This window comes from Kogia breviceps, chromosome 13 (genome assembly GCF_026419965.1).
Source record: "Kogia breviceps isolate mKogBre1 chromosome 13, mKogBre1 haplotype 1, whole genome shotgun sequence".
NCBI classification, from domain to species: domain Eukaryota; kingdom Metazoa; phylum Chordata; class Mammalia; order Artiodactyla; family Physeteridae; genus Kogia; species Kogia breviceps.
This window is the reverse complement of record NC_081322.1, coordinates 65037609-65058641: the sequence shown is the minus strand read 5'-3', so window position 1 is coordinate 65058641 and position 21033 is coordinate 65037609. Positions and strand designations below refer to the sequence as shown.

At 39.2% G+C, this 21033-nt stretch overlaps 1 long non-coding RNA gene across 2 annotated transcripts in view; it reads right to left on the bottom strand.

The window, feature by feature from the left end:
- The window catches only part of LOC136792376 (uncharacterized), a 53412-nt gene that overhangs the window by 14277 nt on the left and 18102 nt on the right, over positions 1 to 21033 (bottom strand). For both annotated transcript variants that reach the window (XR_010836066.1, XR_010836065.1), the window contains one exon: positions 18269 to 18311. This is a non-coding gene — a long non-coding RNA (uncharacterized lncRNA). The remainder of the gene's footprint in view (positions 1 to 18268; positions 18312 to 21033) is intronic.

The window sequence follows — 21033 nt, the reverse complement described above, 5'->3', positions numbered from 1 at the left end:
AACGCACGGAGCATGCTCAGAAGCTTTTGTTTCCTCATAAAAGCTGATGAAGGTTTTTTTGGTTTTTGGGGTTTTTTGGCTGCGCCACGCAGCATGCAGGATCTTAGTTCCCCGAGCAGGAATTGAATCCAGACCCACAGCTGTGAAAGCACTGAGTCCTAACCACTGGACCGCCAGGGGATTCCCTGAAGGTCTTTAAAAGGCAATTCATCAACCGATTTTAACTCAAGGTAGATGATTACTCCAGATCAGAAAAAGACGACATAACATCTAACACAGTTTTCCCTTTATGTTCAACAGAGACCAAGAAAGTCAGGTATGAATAGTCAGGTTTTTATGTGCTAAGTTCAGTTTCTTTCTCTCTTATGGAGATATGAGTAATAAAAATGTTTTTACGATTTGTCTTATCTCTAATCTTTAATGAATTTTGAAGCTTATTGGTAATTGTCTTTCCAAAATTGTATCCTGGCCTAGAAAGTTAGAGAAATTTTCCTATATTAAGTGGAAAATACAATTATAGTTAAAATAGCTCTCATTCATTGTGTATTTACTATGTGCCCGTCACAACAGCTATTATACATTAGCTCCTTTAACTCCTTTAGTCCTCACAACACACTCGAGGTTGATACTATTGTCCTCTGAGACTTAGAGAGGTAAAGAATTCTTTGACAATCACACAGCTGATAAGTACACTGCCAGGACTAGAGCCTAAGTCTGCTTCCAGGGCCCAAGTTCATATCCACTTCGCCATCTATGATGTGACCTCTAAAATGAGTTCATTGAAATCAGTGTGCTCTGTGTGTGAAGGGAATTACTGCTTTAGTTTAACAGTAAACTCTCAAGAGGGGAAAAAAAGGAAGATGCATCTTATTTGTCATTGATTAAACAGAGATTGACAAATAAGTAAATATATTTGGAGATAATTGGAGTAAGGTTCTCCATTCTCAGAATAGTTACAAATATGGAAACCCAGTGGTGTTTGGGTTAGACTTGGAGGTATTGATGAGAATGCACAGTATCTAAGATAAATAGATAGATAGATAGATGATAGATGAGATTTCTGTACATATATATGTATATGCATACATTTATTTCTTAGCTCTGCCTACTGAGAGGACCTAGTAGCAATGATAGTCTATTAGCAATGATCACATCTAGGGCCTAGATATTCGTTACTAAATATCATCTTCCACTAAAAGGAAAGAGGGGTCTTCAAAGAAATGGCTGCTTGCAGGGCAAGGGCAGGGAAAGTACAAGATGAGTTTGATATATCTTATGCCCCATAAAGTGTGCAAGTGCCTTAAAAATTATGGGAACATGTCAAAAGGATACAGGACCCAGTTTGAAAGGCCTTCCACTGGCCAAATCTAGGACAACTTGAGCATCAAAATAATAATGATAGTCATAGATTGTGACCCATTAAATAAAAGAGAAACTAATGAGGCCATACTGATTAAAAATAGAAGAAAAAACTCTAACTCACAGTCAAATTTCAGGTAATATAGCAAGAATATGGAATCTTAAAATCATCAAATTGCAATTGTAATAACTGATTCAGGCAATAATCATCAATGAATACCACAAACGGTGGAAATTTGATGAGGAACAGCATACGTATATAGTCTTAAAGTATCTTTCCACAAAATACCTAATATTATTCATTTAAAAAGTTTAAAAATACTTATTAACGTTAAAGTAGAGAAACCTGTCAAATATCACTGTAAGTGATAAACATTAACAGTAGTCCAACTCATGGGCCAGATCCATATATGTCTCCTAATATGATACACTGAGGAAACACGGCATTTCGATATACCTGCCCAGAATGCATAACCTAAATTTAATGATGCTGAAACATCAGACGATCCCCAAATAAAGAGCATTTTACAAAGTAACAGGCCTGTACTCTTCAAAATGTTAAGGCCGTGGAGGATAAGGAAAGACAGAAACCACTTCCAGATCTAAGGAGACGAGAGAGAAAACCTGAGACCTAAATGCAACATATATTCCTTGACTGGCTCCTTTGTCTAAAGAAGATGACATTGGAACAACAGCCAGAACAAATGGGGTGCGGAGGTGGTCTGTGAAATAACTGGTGGTAAGTATCAACGTTAATTTCCAGACTGCACTGTCATCAGGTGAGGGAGTACTCGTTAGAAATTACAAACTGAAGTATTAAAGGGTAATAGGGAGCAGGTCTGTAAACCTCAAATAGCGTAGAGGGGAAATATACGTCACATACGTATAATAGGCATTTTATGTACGTGTGTGGGTGTGTATCTGTGTGTGCTTACGTACGTATAGAGATCCAGTGATGAGGCAAATGTAAAAAGTTAACTGGGGAATCTCCATGAAGGGTACATGGGCATTCTTTGTGTTGTTTCTGTAATTTTTCTAGAATTTGAAATTATTCCAAATGAAAAATGTTTAAATATATGTACATAACTTGGGGATGATCTCTGTTCCTTCTGCCTGACAGAAGGAAAGCACAGAAAATATGACAACCGTAACCTAGTTTAAGAATCTCATTCACAGCTGTGCCGTGAGCCAGCACTACGACCGCGAGGCGAGTCAAAGAGTAACAGTGGCTTCTATCTATTGAAGTCTTACTCTACGTGGAGACAGTGCCCAACTCGCTTTATACATAGTACTCATCCTCCCGACAAAGCCCAGAGGCTCAGGGCGCCTCAGCTCCTTGCCCAGGCCCACCCAGCCGAAAGGGGCAGGGGCAGGCTCTGAATTCAGGCCTGCCTCGTGCACAGCTCAGGCTACAACCGCTCTGCTACCCTAGTTTATAAAAAGACAAAATTGCGCTAAATGCCTGCTAAACTTCTTTTTAGCCCTGAGATACTATAAGGCACATTTCCGGGTTTCTTTCTCGGAGATTGTGATTCTTTTGGTGTGGTGGTGAGGGTGTCCTGGGTGACTCTTAGAATGAGACTTGCTGGGGTCGTGTGTGTGTGTGAGACGGCTCAGCCAGGGCTAATTTGTTTGAGGTGACATCTGGACCCCTAGCTTGGTGTTTTCTCTTGACCTGCATGTAGGTGACCAGTATTCCCCTCTCGGCCATCCTTTGCTGCACAGCACACTTCTGGAGCTAAAACAGCAGAGCTGCTCTCTATGAGAAAATCAGGTCATGTCCATGATTTACATGCAGTGACCACATATCCCAGTTTGCTGGAACAGTCCTCATTTAGCCTGCTCTCCTGGGGTAGGTACTATGAGCTCCCCTTCTTTCTCTTCCAAGGGTCTCTGTTTGGACACAGGTCCTATCATCAGGCTGCTGAAGCCCTCCTTCCAGGGCTGGCTGTCAGAGCCTCTCACAGGCAGTCTGTCTCCTGTGCAGCCCGGTCTGTCCCCAACTCTAATCAGTGGATCTCTGACCAGACCAGGTTGCATTTTGTCCCCAAACCTTTAAAAGAACCACTAGACCATGGGAGTCATTTATAGTTTCACTAAACACGGTATAGATCCTTCAGAGCTTCATGCATTCTCTTAAAATCACATACATACAGATATTGCTCATCAAGTCAAATTTTCAAGCCCAATACTTTCCTTGCCAAAGACAGTACATGTTTATGTAAAGCCTAAGCGCTTCGTGCTGATGGCTTGTCTTTGTATCATGACCATTTGACTATGAAATATAACTGTTTATAGTCTTGCAGCTCAGACTGGGTTCTCAGCCTGCTCCCTGGTCCTCTCTTGATAATGACATCATCACTCACTCTCCAGCTGGAAATGACAAGGGTTTCCATGACAAAACGAGCAGACTCATTTGGCAGAGGCTTTTGTATGTGGGTGTATATATCCTCTGTGCCTTTGACTCTCAGGGTTGATGAAATGGGCCTCTCTAACAGCCTGGAAATAATAGTAAAATGCAGCTGTCACAGGCGATATGATAAGATTTTTTTAAAAATTATTTTTGGCTGCGTTGGGTCTTTTGTTGCTGCACGTTGGCTTTCTCTAGTCGTGGCGAGCGGGGGCTACTCTTCGTTGCAGTGCACAGCACAGGCTTCTCATTGCGGTGGCTTCTCTTGTTGCGGAGCACTGGCTCTAGGCAGCACGCGAGCTCTAGAGCACGGGCTCAGTAATCGTAGCACAGGAGCTTATTGTTCCACGGCATGTGGGATCTTCCCAGACCAGGGCTCAAACCCGTGTCCCCTGCATTGGCAGGTGGACTCTTAACGACTGCGCCACCAGGGAAGTCCCAAGATATTTTTTAAACATACATCAAAGCAATAAGGCCTTGAAAAGAGGTAATTATTTAAGCTTCTTAGGCCCGAAGAATCCAGATGTTTAATTATAAAATGTTTTCTTCCAGTTCTAGATATAAGCTCACCTGGTAACACTGAACTCTACTAAAGAATATGATTTGTCCTTCTCTTCCTTAGCCCTATTTTTTTTTTACAAATCAAAATGTGACGAGCCATTTAAGTGAGCAGAGGGACAGTAATATGAATAATAGCAACTATTTGTGAAGGGCTGTCTCTGCATGCAACAGACTCAGGGACTTAACATGCATCATTTTGAATCCCCCCACCAGCTGGCAGAGGTAAGTATCGTTATTCCTATTTTAGAGATGAAGAAACAGGGTAGTGCCAGAGCTGGGATTGAATCCACATCGTCTTGACACCAAAGCCTATGTTTTATCTACAAAACACTGCCCAAGGAAAGTTATGCAAATAAACTTTACAGTTAATGCTCACTATTTGGGCTTAACGTTTTAGGGATGGGTTGGAAAAGGAATGGAAAAAATAGATTTGGGAACTAAAGCACCGTGAGCCTTATCTTCCTGTACCAATCGCAGCCCTAAGATAACTTAATGAATAGAGCCAGCACATAAAATCAACAGTCATGGGCTATAAATATTAACTTTATTCCCCATTTTGTTCTCTCCACGCTGTTCCCATGGAGACATAGCTCCTCAATTTATCTGGAATTCAAACCGCCCAGGGGATGTGACTGTGAGAGCTTTGAGAGAGGCCCAGTAAGAGGCAGGCGCTGTGTAAAGCTTCAACCGCTGCCTGAGTTCACTCAGCCCCTCTCCTTCTCGCTCTCTCTCCCTTTCCCATTTTCATTAGAAACTGATGGTGAGATGGATTCTGTAATGAGATATGGACTCAATAAAATTCTTCTCCGTTTGTAAACATTCTCAGGGAGAAAAAGAAACCTCTATGGTGACCGGCCATTTGCAGGCAAGCCTACAGACACCTTTCTGCAAAGCTGTCCTCTCAGGGGTAGAAAGCATCCCTAGATCTGGTAGATATTACTGATACCCACCAGGTCTAATTAAACATTCCACACCCACACTGGGCACTGGCTTAATTAAAACATTTATGCTGCCATTTTAACATTGAGATATATTTCATTCCCTGCAAACAGTACAGATTTTTGAAAAAAAAAAAAAAATCACTTTCAGATGGTCTAACGTGCCATCGAATGCTGCCCTGTGTTTTTATCTCAAATGAGATTTCTAATTTGGCCATTCTGGCACTATTTTCTTGTTTCTCAAGATAGGTATGGGGGGGAAAAAAACTTAGGTCAAAAAAAATTTTGCTGTCCCTCAAAGGGTCAATACTCAGTAAATTTTGAAAATGAAACATTCTTGATAGACAAGTGAATGACAAAAAACATTAGTATTGAAAGGCAAAACCTAATGACAGTGATAAATAAAAGTGAAATTGAATTATCTTGAAGGAAAAACTATAACTCATTCCTATCTTCATTTTCCTTTTTGGTTTCTCTCTTTTTTCTTGTCTTCATAAACCTACAAAGAAGACTTTTATGAATTTGTGATTGAAGTTCCTACCCCTTCTTTGCCTTGCCTGTAGAATAAATTACCTTAAAATTGGAAAGTGATGGGAATCAAAGTTTAGTCCTCACCTCATATATGAATATCTCATGAATAGAAAGATAAAAAGTTATCATAGCTTCTACAGGTTGAAGGCTGGCTGTGTCTGCTACGAGCCTGGCTTTTAAACTATTCATCTGCATTTCTCATTGAATTCTCACAGCATTCTTGCAAGATAGGCAATAGTAGAGCCATTTATCATTTTGCAAATGAAGAAACAGACTCAGAAAAATTAAGGAACCTACCCAAATCTCACATTTGGTGAAAGCCAGAGGCAGGATTGAAACCTAGGTGTATCTCGTTCTAAATGTTATATTTTTTCTACTACTCTATGCTGTCCCTCAACCGCTATACTTATGCATCCAAAGTATAAGAAACATGGTGATAGAGTGAAAGTGTTTCTTTAAACCTTAAAACCAGGTGTTTTGTTTTGTTTTGTTTTTTTGCGGTATGCGGGCCTCTCACTGTTGTGGCCTCTCCCGTTGCGGAGCACAGGGACGTGCAGGCTCAGCGGCCATGGCTCACGGGCCCAGCCGCTCTGCGGCATGCAAGATCCTCCTGGACCCGGGCACGAACTCGTGTCCCCTGCATCGGCAGGCGGACTCTCAACCACTGCGCCACCAGGGAAGCCCAGAACCAGGTATGTTTAAAGGGAATAGATTTGGAAGATTTTCTTCTAACATGACAAAGTGCTGGGACAAAATAGGAGTGAAATGAAACTTAGTTCCTCTTCCCTCAGAGAGAGTAATTTAACTTGTACTAGAAATTTCCACCAATATATTTTATTTTATTTTTTTTCCCTCCTTTTTGAAATTTTTATTCAAATAAGTAGAAAGAGGCTTAAAATTAAACAAAGTACATTTTTTGGTCATATATATACATGGAAGAATTTCAGTGCCTTGTTGCACTATGTTTTAACATGCACCTGCATTGGCTTGAAAGTCTTCTCACTACAGGCTGGCAGAGCAATTCTGTGGAAAATACTGGCACACATCATTCACTGCCCTTCTTACCCCTTCTATCCATACCTCCTCCTATCCCTTCCTCCGAGCCCTAATCCTATTCAAGGCCACAGATAATGGGATTAAAGGAAACACAGCCAGCCAAGAAATCCTTTCTAACCTTCATTTTAACGCTGGGCATTTTCTGAACACAGCATATAATCTTTATTAAGTCCTGGATGCCCTTGTCATCGCTCCTTCTAGACTGAGATTTATTCTCTCAGGAAATGTATGACAAACAGGAGAAGGAGAAAGAAAGAACATAAACAGGGTGAATGTGTTATTCCAGCTTTCTGCCTAACTGAAAAACAACCAAACTTCCACAATTACATCAGGTAATACTGGCTGCTTCGAATCACATGCTATGCAAATGTGTGTATTTTTCAAAGACCAGATCTGTACTGTTTAGAGGACCCATAAGACTTTGAAGTAAGCACAATTTTGTTCTAGTCATTAATAGTACACCAGGGTACCAAAGGCCTGTTCAACATGGACTCTAATGTTTCTCAGCAGCTCTGTGAGGAGGCTTGTCCCTTGAAATATGTATTGCTTTTTGAGGGTTATTTCAAATGAAAAGTCTGTGTCTTTCCTTTATTCCTACAACCATGTCATCATCAAATTTTCTTCTCCTCCTTCTCTTCTTCCTCCTTTTTCTCTTCTCCCTCAAATTTTATTGAACTCCTTTACACCATGTAGTTAATATTTATTGATTGTAGTTTGTACCACTGTTCTATTTACCTACATCCCTCCATTCTTATATCTTCTCACAAATGAATATTTTGTTAAGACTTTCTGCAGGCTAACTAAAAATGATCTTTTTAATTAATGTAAATGTTCAACCTTATTTCAGGGAGAAAAATCTCATGACATTCTAGCACAACTCTAAACAGTTTCAGAATTCACTGCAAAAGCCATGTTTAAAAAGCCACAAAGAAAGTGAGTCTCACTATGGAGTAATTAAGATACAATATATTTCACCTCAAAAGAAAACCCAAGCTTTTGCTCACTCAGGACTTAAAACTCAGGCTTACACATTTTAAGTGGTTTGTTCTGAGCTGGCCAGGGAATGATCTTATTAGGACATGAAAAGCCTCTTGCATTTAATTCTCACTAGCAGATATCACCCCATCGGGGACCAGCAACTCAGATCCAAATGGGGCCAAATCAGTTCAGCAGAATGGCCTCAGAGCCTTCTCTGTTCTTAATGCTGCAAGTCTAAGAGATCTCCAAACCTAGAATCAAACTGGCAGGGATAAACATCCTGTAGGATATTGAGGCCATAGGAAGCCTGAAGCTACCTGTTGTGATTAAGAGTACGGGATTTGGAATTCTGACCCTTGTATTTGAATTCTAACTGTGCCACTAACAAGCTGTCAACTAACTCCTCTGTTCCTGTATTCTCATTTGTAAAATGGGCATAAAAGTAATACCTACTTCCTAGGGTATTATTATTCCTAGGGTGAATAGGGGCTAAATGACATGGGATGTGGAATGCATTAATAGTAGTGCTTGACATGAATATTGGCTATTATTATTTTTGCTATTAATATTACTATTATTACGACAGTGAAAGGAAGATTAAAGCTGCTGTGCCAGGCCTGGAGATATAGTATCTGAATTTGTGGGAGTATTTTGCAAGATTCATTAGCTTGGGCAAAGATCACATACCTGATGGTTTTGCCTTGGGTTTTAAAAGAAAATATATTGGGCTTCCCTGGTGGCACAGTGGTTGAGAATCCGCCTGCCGATGCAGGGGACACGGGTTCTTGCCCTGGTCCGGGAATATCCCATAGGCCCCGGAGCAGCTAGGCTCATGAGCCATGGCCGCTGAGCCTGCCTGTCCGGAGCCTGTGCTCTGCAACGGGAGAGGCCACAGCAGTGAGAGGCCCGCGTACTGGAAAAAAAAGAAAAAAGAAAATATATCTTTTAACCTTTTTGTACTGTGACACATAATATACATGCAGAAACACAGGTAAAATATAAATTATAGTGTAAGGAATTATGTTAAATTTAACACCCATGTAAGTCGCCCAGGTCAGAGAGGATATTATCAGAACCCCAGAAAACCTCTGCATGCCCTTTCTAAAACACAAATCCCTCCTTCCTCAAAAGTAGCCACTATTTGTACTTAAACATAGTCATCTTTTTGGCTCTCTTTATTCTTTAAACCTAAGCATACCTAAACACTATAGTGTGGTCTTGCTGTCTTTTTACAGCAAATATAAATGGGATTGTAGAGTGTGTATTTCTTTGTTTCTGGTTTCTTTTGATCAACATTGCATTTGTAAGATTCCACATTTTATTCATTTCTGTATTCCACTGGATAAATATGCCACAAAGTATGTACTGTTTCTGTTGTTGATGGACATTTGTGTGGTTTCCACTTTGGACATTTGGAAATTAAAAAATGTTACTGTTATCCACACTCTTGAACAAGTGTCTTGGGGTTCACTCACACACATTTTATATACCTGGAGTGGAATTGCTTGATAACAGAAATGCAAATATTCAAAGTTAGTTGACAATGCCACGGTATTTTCTGAGATCAATGTACCATTTACACTCTAATCAACAGTGATGAGAGCTCCTGTTACTCCACATTCCCACCCCAAATTGGTCTTGTTAGACTTTTTAATTTTAGTCATTCCCGTGGGTATAGAGTGGTATCTCATTTCCTGCATTATTAATGAGACTGAGCACTTCAATTTTTAGTGGCTCTTTGGATATGCATATCTCTTGCCCATCTTTCTTTTGGGTTTTGTCTTTTTCCGACCGATTGGTAGGAGTTCTTACTGTCGTCTGCATGTGATTATTCTTAATAGAGTTTGCTGTAGATTTTTTGTAAATAGACTATCATATAAAGGAAGTTCTCTCATACTACTAAGTCTACTGAAGCTTTTATCATGAATAGATGGTACATAATAAGGGTGGTGATAAAGAATTAAAAAGCAAAAAATGCGTAACACACAGCCCTGTTATATCTCCAAATTTCCAGAAGGTGGAGGAAGAGAGCTACTAAAAAGACTTCAGCCTAGGATTTCCTGCCTTCCAACACTTATTACCAGTTTGAATTGTGCAGAGAAGTTGGCCTATTTAGCTATTTTATCCTCATTCACTTAACCTGCAGCATTCCCAGGCAGAAATAATCTTCACAAATGCAACGTTATGTAAAGGATGCTGCTTTCCGTGTTTGATCTCTCTGGGCTTCAATACTCAGGGTGCGCTCAATCCATGTAAATATAAAAATACCTTAAGGGGCTCGTTTGTTTTGGAATAATGACAATAGGATTCATTTGAAATGACTGAACTCACATGCTGGAATGAGTAAACAGATGTAAGTAAGTATTGATATATTGCTACACACTTAGTCTGCTCACCCTGCCATAACAACATGCCATCGGCTGGATGGCTTGATGGCTTGATCAACAAAAAATTTATTTTCTTACAATTCTGGAGGCTGAGCAGTTTAAGATCAGTGTGGCTAGTGTGAGAGCTCTCTTTCCAGCTTGCAGACAGCCACCTTCTTACTGTGTCCTCACACAGCAAAAAGGAAGAGCGCTCTCTATTGTCTCTTCTCATAAGGACACTAATCCCATCACAAGCCTCATTCTCATCACCTCGTCTAACCCTCATCTCCCCAAATTCCCATCTTCAAATATAATCACATTGAGGGTTAGAGCTTCAACATGTGAATCTGAAGGGGACACAAACATTTAGTCCATGACAACTAACTGCAAAGAATCTCAGGAAGGAGGTGGTAAAAGCTTTCAGCCCAAATGAAGAGTATTGACGCATTTCTGATCAAGTCTCCATTCTTTTCTTCACTGATCCTCCGCTGTGTATCTGAGCCTATTTTTGTCCTGTTCCATCTGTCCCGAAACTGGAGAACTCCTTTATCAAGGCCCTTCTTACTCAAAATCTGTTATCTTCCTTCTTCCTACTCTCGAGCTTCCCTTTAATATAGTATTTTAATCACACGATGACTAAGTGGGCTTATTTAGTCCACTAAACTGCAAAATCCAAGGCACCTACTTTTCTTAGTGTTCTGGGACAATAAACTTTTACAGCTTTGTTGTTTTGTTTTACTTGTCTTTTTTAGTTGAAGTACAGTGATTTACAATATGGTTCGTTTCAGGTGTACAGCAAAGTGGTTCAGTTATATATGTTTTTTCAGATATTTTCCATTGTAGGCTATTACAAGATATTGAATATAGTTCCCTGAACTATACAGTAAGTCCTTGTTGCTCATCTATTTTATTTGTAGTGTGTACCTGTTAATTCCATACTCTTAGTTTTTCCCTCCCCACATCCCTTTCCCCTTAGAAAACAAACTTATGGTTACCAATGTCTGTTTTGTAAGTAATTTCATTTGTATTATTTTTTAGATTTCCTATATAAGTGATGTCATTTGTCTTTCTGACATACTACACTTAGTATGATATTCTCTAGGTCTATCCATGTTTCTGCAAATGGCATTTCATTCTTTTTTATAGCTCAGTAATATTCCATTATATTACATTTTCTTTATCTATTCATCTGTTAACGGACACTTAGGTTGCTTCCATGTCTTGGCTATTGAAAATAGTGCTTCTGTGAACACTGGGGTGCATGTAACTTTTTGAATTAGAATTTGTCTTTTCTGGACATATGCCTAGGACTAGGATTGCTGGATCATATGGTAGCTCTATTTTTAAGGAACCTCCATACTCTTCCATAGTGGCTGCACCAATTTACATTCCCACCAACAGCGCAGGAGGGTTCCCTTTTCTCCACACCCTCTCCAGTGTTTATTATTTGAGACTTTTTGATGATGGCCATTCTGACCAGTATGAGGCAATAGCTCCTTGTGGTTCTGATCTGCATTTCCCTAATAATTAAGGATGTTACACATCTTTTCATATGCCCGTTGGCCATCTGTATGTCTTTGGAGAAATGTCTATTTAGGTCTTCTTCCCATTTTTTGACTGGGTTGTTTTTGTTATTGAGTTGTATGAGCTGTTAGTATATTTTGGAATTAAGCCCTTGTCAGTTGCATCATTTGCAAATATTTTCTCCCATTCCGTAGGTTGTCTTTTCATTCAAGGATACCCATTCTCACCACTTCTTTTCAACATAGTATTGGAAGTCCTAGCCACAGCAATCAGACAAAAAGAAATTAAAAGGCATCCAAATTGGAAGGAAGAGGTAAGACTATTATATACAGATAACATGACATGATATTCTATGTAGAAAACCCTAAAGACTCTACACAAAACTATTAGAACTAATAATGAATTCAGCAAGGTAGTAGGATACAAAATATATAGAGATCTGTTGTGTTTCTTTACACTAACAATGAAATATCAGAAAAACTTTTAAAAATCCCATTTAAAATGGCATTAAGACAAAACCTCAGAGTAAACCTAACGAAGGAGGTGAAAGACCTATACTCTGAGAACTATAAAACATTAACAAAGGAATTGGAAGACGATTTGATGAAATGGAAAGATATCCCATGCTCTTGGATTGGAAGAATATTGTTAAAATGGCCATAGTACCCAAAGAAATCTACAGATTTAATGCTATCCATATCAAGTTACCCATGACATTTTTCACAGAACTAGAATCCTAAAAATTTATAAGGAACCACAAAAGGCCCCAAATTGCCAAAGCAATCCTGAAGAAAAAGAACAAAGCTGGAGGCATAACCTCCCAGACTTCAGAGAATACCACAAAGACATACGGATCAATGGAACAGAATAGAGCTCAGAAATAAACCCACATCCCCATAGGCAGTGTAGAAAAGAGTCTCTTCAGCAAGTCGTGTTGGGAAAGCTGGACAGCCTCATCTAAGTGAATGAAATTAGAACACTCCCTAACACCATATACAAAAATAAACTCACAATGGTTTAGAGACCTAAATATAAGACATGATGCCATAAAAACTCTAGAACATAAGCAAAACATTCTGATATAAATCGTAGCAATATTTTCTTACATCAGTCTCCCAAGGCAAAAGAAACAAGAGCAAAAACAAATGGGACCTAATCAAACTTAAAAGCTATTGCACAGCAAAGGAAACCACGAACGAAATGAAGAGGCAACCCTATGGGGTGGGAGAAAATATTTACAGCTTTTGCTATGGCTAATTTTTTCTTTAAGTTTTTCACTGGACTTTCAAGTTCATACAATTATACTCACTGATCATGACTCACTCTTAACACTGACTCATGAAAAGGCGCTGTTTCTGGAAAGGCGCTGTCCTCTCTGGCCCTCCCTCTTTTCTCTTTCCCTTCCCTATTCTTTCTACGAATTTTGTTCTTTCTGCTCTCTCTGGCCCCGAAAAGTAAATATTTTTTGGATGGTACCAGTCTTTTCCTGATTATGTCCTACTGGGAAAACTGCCACCTCTTTTTTCTTTTTTTAAATTTTTATCGGAGTACTGTTGCTTCACAATGTTGTGTTAGTGTCTACTGTATAGCAAAGTGAATCAGCCACATGTATATACACATCCCCTCTTTTTTGGATTTCCCCCCAGTCTAGGTCACCACAGAGCACTGAGTACAGTTCCCTGTGCTACACCGTATGGTCTCGCCAGTCATCTATTTTTAGACATGGTATCAATAGTGTATATATGTCAATCCCAATCTCCCAATTCTCCCACGCCCCCCCACTCCCCCTGGTATCCATACATCTGTTCTCTACATCTGCATCTCTGTTTCTGCTTTGTAAATAAGATTATCTATACCAATTTTCTTAGATTCCACATATATGCATTTATATGATATTTGTTTTCCTCTGACATATTTCATTCTGTATGACAGCCTCCAGGTGTATCCACATCTCTACAAATGACCCAGTTTCGTTCCTTTTTGTGGCTGAGCAACATTCCATTGTATCTATGTACCTCATCTTCCCCAACCATTCCTCTGTTGACGAGCATTTAGGTTGCCCACATGTCCTGGCTATTGTAAATAGTGTTGCAATGAACATTGGGGTGCATGTGTCTTTGAATTATGGTTTTCTCTGCAATGAGATATCACCTCACACCAGTCAGAATGGCCATCATCACAAAATCTACAAACAATAAATGCTGGAGAGGGTGTGGAGAAAAGGGCACCCTCTTGCACTGTTGCTAGGAATGTAAATTGTTACATCCACTATGGAGAACAGTATGGAGGTTCCTTAAAAAACTAAAAATAGAACTACCATGTGACCCAGCAATGCCACTACTGCCACCTCCTCTAATCCCTGCAGATTCTCTAAAATTAGCAAGGCAGGGAGAATCTCCACCTGGGAAGGGAAGGCAGGTTTCCTGGAGGACACTTGGCTTTGTTTCACCTCCTCCTCACAGGGTCTCTGTGGAATCGCCAATGCCACTTCCCCACGGAAGCCAGAGACTTGATTCACCTATTGACCGTGAACCAGCCCTTTAACCTTTGCTGTTATTTTGACTAAACACTTAAAAGTAATTAGTGTAATTAGTAAAAAGCCAACACTTTTTTGGCTACTCCTACAATTTATAATAATGGTAATAATAATGGTGGAGGTGTAGTAGTAAACATACTGAGGAGTTATTCTGTGCCAATTAATATACTGTTTTACATGTATTATCTCATTTGTATATATGTATGAATTCAGAATTTTGGAGGTTTTTATCAAGGTGATGAATTGCATATATTATATAGTATGGAACACAATTAGTAGGGTCTGTTAACAACTTGTAATCAAATATATTTATATACCTGCAGTGAAATGTGTGAGTGTGGTAAAATACATAGAGGCTACATAAATTGCCTCAACACATTTCAGATTCGGTTTGTGGCCACATTAAATTCAGGTTAGGTTGGGTTTTGGCACCAACAGATTTAGAGAGAAATTTGTGGCTTTTAGAGAATTTTGGATTTTGGAACTACAGATAAGGAATTGTGAACCTTATAAATATTTCAGAAGATAAAAGACAACAAAAGATTAGTAATGATCAGGAAGTAATAATAATAATCAAGGGTTTTTTTCTGCCACATCTATATCTAGTTATTTAGCACTACTTGTTTAAAGACTTCTCTCATTTAATGTTGGTGACTATTGATAATCAATTGACCGTATATGTATAGGTCCATGTCTAGGCTGTCTGTGCTATTCCACTTATCTATTTAAATATCCTCACACCAATGCCACACTATAATTACTGTGGTTTGCAGTAAAACCTGAAATCAGGTAATGTAAAGCACATCATATTTGTTTCTTTGTCTTGACTCTTCCAGGTTCACTGCATTTTCATACAAATGTTATAATCAACTTGACCGTTTCCACAGTGACCCTTCCATAATAAAGTTTGTTAGCTATTTGTAGATGATATGATGATATACCTGGAAAACCCTAGACAATCAATGATAAAACTAACTTAGTAGCAGGATATAAAGTGAACACGTGGAAGTCATTAGCCTTCATATATACAAACAGTAAACAACTAAACATGACAGAAAATCCTAGTAGCAAGAAAGTTAATATATTAGAAATACATTTAATCAAAAATGTACAAATTTATGAGGAAAACTTTAAACTCTAAAGAAGCAAAATTAATTTTGATAAAAGGCTATCTCTCACATTTGGATAGGATCACTCCCCATCATAAAGATGTCAGTTCTCCCTAAGTTTATTCATAGATTTAACTCAGTCCTCCCCCCAAATTCTAGCTTTTTTGTGAAGCTAGACAAGTTGATACATGTTGTTCCATATGAAGTTAACAGTCAGAAATACTAAGAAAGTTTATGAGGACTAGCCCACTAGCCCTCCCATACTAAAAATATACTGTAAAGTCTGTAATTAAAACTGTGGTAATAGCACATGTATATACAGGTATACCAGTGGAACAGAACAGAAAGTCTAGAAGTTGATCCAAGCTCATATGAAATCTTTAAGGTGGTATTTCAAGTCACTGAGACCAAGAAGGAATTTTAGTAAATGGTGCTAGAACTGGTTGGCTGTTTGGAAAAAGTTATATGTGGTGTGAAGCATAAATCTGAGAATAAATTCCAAGTGGACCAGGAATCTGAATGTAAAAAACGAAACCACACAAGGACTGGAGGAAAACTTGAGTGAATTCATCTTTATCTTGAATGAGAAGAAAGGCTTTTCAACTATGACTGAAAATCCAGATGCAGCAAAAGAAAAATGGACACATTTGATTATACAATGTTTTCAGGGCAAAAATACCATAAACCTAGTCAAAGTCAGGCTGACAAGTTGCAAAATATATCATAGTTAAAGGTTAAGATGTTTACTATATTAAAAACAAAAGTGACGGGGAAAAGGCATGGACAAAGTATATGAACAATTCATCCAAAAATAAAATAAGGACTCATATATGTAAAACAGTGTTTGACCTTGCTCATAAGAAATCAAATTAAAACTACATTGAGATACAATTTCTCACTGATCAGATTGGAGAAAGTATAACATACTCTTCTGGCAAAGCTGTGGGGAAATAGGCACTCTTACATTGCGTGTGGGATTTCAAATTTGCACAATTCTCTTAAAGGGCATTTTGGCAATATTTAATAAATCTACAATTGCATTTACTTTTTGACTAAGCATATACCTTTTTCCCTCTGGTTTCAATGTTTTTTAAAAAAAAAATTATTAATTTTATTTATTTTTGGCTGCATTGGGTCTTCATTGCTGCTCACGGGCTTTCTCTAGTTGTGGCGAGAGGGGGCTGCTCTTCGTTGCGGTACGCGGGCTTCTCATTGCAGTGGCTTCTCTTGTTGTGGAGCACAGCCTCTAGGCACGCAGGCTTCAGTAGTTGCAGCACGCAGGCTCAGTAGTTGTGGCACACAGACTTATTTGCTCCGTGGCATGTGGGATCTTCCTGGACCAGTGATCAAACCCGTGTCCCCTGCACTGGCAGGCGGATTCTCAACCACTGCGCCACCAGGGAAACCCCTCAATGGTTTTTGATGAGAAGTTAGCTGTCATTTATATAATTGTTCCCCTTTAGGTAGAGTATTTTCCTCTGATTGCTTTCAAGGTTTCCCTTTATTTTTGTTTTTTTAGCAGTTTGATGATGATGTGTCTCAGTGTGGTTTTCTTTTTTTTTTTTTTTTTTTTGTGGTACGCGGGCCTCTCACTGCTGTGGCCTCTCCCATTGCGGAGCACAGGCTCCGGATGCGCAGGCTCAGCGGCCACGGCTCACGGGCCCAGCCGCTCCGCGGCATGTGGGATCCTCCCGGACCGGGGCACGAACCCGCGTCCCCTGCATCGGCAGGCGGACTCTCAACCACTGCGCCACCAGGGAAGCCCAGTGTGGTTTTCTTTGTGTTTATAGTTCTTGAATCTTTGTGTGTATCTGAGCTTCTTTGATCTGTGGACTGATTATTTTATCAATTTTAAAGAATACAAATACTTATTTTACCCCATTCTGTCTCTTCTTTTTCTGGGACCACAATTACCAGTAAGTTAGGCCATTTGACAATGACTCACAGATCAATGCTCTATTCCTTTTTATCTTTCATTCTGTTTGTGTCTTACTATAATTTCTATTGACGTGTCAAGTTTACCGATTCGTTCCTTAGCTGTGTTCAGTCTACTGATAAGCCTACAAAAGTATTCTTCATCTCTGAGACTCTTTTATTTCTAGCATTTTCCTTTGGCTCTTTGTTGGTTTCCAGGTCGCTGCTAAAATGCACCATCTGTTTACTCATGTTGTCCACCTATTCAACTAGGCCCATTAAAATATTTATCAATTTTTTTTTGAAGAGTCCCTAACTGGTAATTTCAACAGCTCAGTCATAGCTAGATTTGATTTTGTTGACATTTCCTCTCTTGAAAAGGCCCTGTTTTCTTGCTTTCCTCATAATGTTGGTGGAATGCAGTACATAGCATGTTTAAAAATTGAAGAGGCTGAAATAAACTTTATATCCAGAAAGGGGCACATCTTTTTCCACCAGGATGTTAGTGTGAGAGGCTGAGTCAATCTAGTCTATAGTTGAGCTGGGCCTGGGCTTTATGGTTATTTTAGTTAGATTCAGCTCACCACAGATTAAGTTATTTGAGGGTTTTATTGAAACATCTTCTGACATACTTGGGATCTGTGTGCCTGAAGAGCTTTTGTGAGTTCTTCTGTCCTGCTCTCCTCCTGCAGCAGGCCCCATGTCGTACCTCAGTGGGAGGGGGTCTCTCCATAGCTGAAAACTATGATAAGCAGCCCAAGGCTGAGCTTGCCTGTGGGTTTATGTTATTCTCTGGTTTTGCCCCAGATTCCCACAGGCCCCAGGGACGTGTGCCTCAGCCAGAGTATCATTCGGTTCTGTCTTGCCCCCAGTCCCTCATGAGTACTTCATGAAATCCCATGGAAGAGAGTTGTCTCCCAGGGATATAAAGAGGCCATGTCACCCACAGGTAAATTTCATGATAAGTTCAGCTGTTTTCTCCTTACCTGCATCTGTGGAGGCTTCCTCCTCCCTGTCCTGTTCACAGCCCTGCCAAAGATGAAAGCAGTTGTTAGGACTTTTCTCTCCTAGGAGGGACTTTCAATTTTTGGATTTGAATTCATTAGGTTTTCAACCCTAGTTCTGGTGGGCTTTAAATATTTTGTAGTTTATCCATCTTCTTATCGGTAGGATGGGAGCAATGTATTTATAGTTCTCTTGTTTGTTCTTTTTTTGCATAATAAATGCCATTTCTTTATTATTAATATCATTATTACAAAATGTTTTGGACACACATCAGCAGCAGCACTATCACCACTATGATTATAACCAACAAGTCCAAATTCACACGCCATCAACCTCATAAGTCTGAATGGCAAAATTTAACTTCAGAATTACATGATGATGGGCTTCCCTGGTGGCACAGTGGTTAAGAATCCACCTGCCAATGCAAGGGACATGGGTTCGAGCCCTGGTCCGGGAAGATTTCACATGCTGCGGAGCAACTAAGCCTGCGCACCACAGCTACTGAGCCTGCGCTCTAGAGCCTGTGAGCCACAACTACCGAAGCCCATGTGCCTAGAGCCCGTGCTCTGCAACAAGTGAGGCCAATGCAATGAGAAGCCCGTGCACCACAAAGAAGAGCAGCCCCTGCTTGCCACAACTAGAGAAAGCAAGAAAGCCTGCGTGAAGCAATGAAGACCCAACGCAGCTAAAAATAAATAAAATAAATTTATATAAAATAAAACAATTACACGATGAAAAAATAAACCTCTTTTTTTTAAACCGCAAAATCTCTTTAGTAAATATAACAACAAAAACAACAGCAATAATAAAAGGAGATATATAGATAAATAGAAAGAATGAAAGGTAAAGTAGAAAAGGTCATTAAAGTTAATACCAGCTAAATTAAAGCTAGCTAAAGAACCAAAAAAAAACAAAGCATGCTATAAGTATATAATTTCTAAAATAGCCAGGTAGTTATTTCAGTTCCATCATTATACTATTGGAATAAACAAAAGAATCATTGATTGACTTCTCTTAATTTCAAACAGTTGATCCTAAAATCTTATACATTGTATCTATGAAGATAATATTAATACTGTGTCAACCAAGTAATTTGGGAAATTACAGGTTACCTACATAATAAATTACTCCTGAAATATTTGGAAATACCTTTGAGCTAGACCAAAGATATAAAACCAACGGAAGTGAGGCTTTATACATTCCAAGCACTGAATTCTAAGGTAGGCAATCTCTCTTAATTTGAGACAGCTCAATATGATAGAAAAGTGGATGAACACTTTTTGAATTGTGATCTGGAACAAGTCACTTAAACTTACCAGGGCTTAGTTTTTCTATAAGCAAGATGATGGCTCTGGAACAGGTTATATTTGGAGTCCTTACCACCTTTTATTTATTTATTTATTAGCATCTTTATTGGAGCATAATTGCTTTACAATGCTGTGTTAGTTTCTGCTGTATAACAAAGTGAATCAGCTGTACATATACACATATCCCCATATCTCCTCCCTCTTGCGTCTCCTTCCCACCCTCCCTATCCCACTCCTCTAGGTGGTCACAAAGCACCGAGCTGATCTCCCTGTGTTATGCAGCTGCTTCCCGCTAGCTATTTTACATTTGATGGTGTATGTATGTCCATGCCACTCTCTCACTTCGTCCCAGCTTACCCTTCCCCCTCCCCGTCTCCTCAAGTCCATTCTCTACATCTGCATCTTTATTCCTGTCATGCCCCTAGGTTCATCAGAACCTTTTTTTTTTTTTAGATTACATATATATGTGTTAGCATACTGTATTTGCTTTTCTCTTTCTGACTTACTTCACTCTGTATGACAGTCTCTAGGTCCATCTACCTCACTACAAATAACTCAATTTCATTTCTTTTCATGGCTGAGTAATATTCCATTGTATATATGCGCCACATCTTCTTTATCCATTCATCTGTCGACGGACACTTAGGTTGCTTCCATGTCCTGGCTATTGTAAATAGAGCTGCAATGAACAGTGTGGTACATGACTCTTTTTGAATTATAGTTTTCTCAGGGTGTATGCCCAGTAATGAGATTGCTGGGTCATAGGGTAGTTCTATTTTTAGTTTTTTAAGGAACCTCCATACTGTTCTCCATAGGGGCTGTATCAATTTACATTCCCACCAACAGTGCAAGAGGGTTCCCTTTTCTCCACACCCTCTCCAGCATTTATTGTTTCTACAGTTTTTGATGATGGCCATTCTGACCAGTGTGAGATGATATCTCATTGTAGTTTTGATTTGCATTTCTCTAATGATTAATGATGTTGAGCATTCTTTCATGTGTTTGTTGGCAATCTGTATATCTTCTTTGGAGAAATGTCTGTTTAGGTCTTCAGCCCATTTTTGGATTGGGTTGTTTGTTTTCTTGATATTGAGCTGCATGAGCTGCTTGTATATTTTGGAGATTAATCCTTTGTCAGTTGCTTCATTAGCAACTATTTTCTCCCATTCTGAGGGTTGTCTTTTCGTCTTGTTTGTGGTTTCCTTTGCTGTGCAAAAGCTTTTAAGTTTCATTAGGTCCCATTTGTTTATTTTTGTTTTTATTTCCATTTCTCTAGGAGATGGGTCTAAAAGGATCTTGCTGTGATTTGTGTCATAGAGTGTTCTGCCTATGTTTTCCTCTAAGAGTTTGATAGTGTCTGGCCTTACATTTAGGTCTTTAATCCATTTTGAGTTTATTTTTGTGTATGGTGTTAGGGAGTGTTCTAATTTCATTCTTTT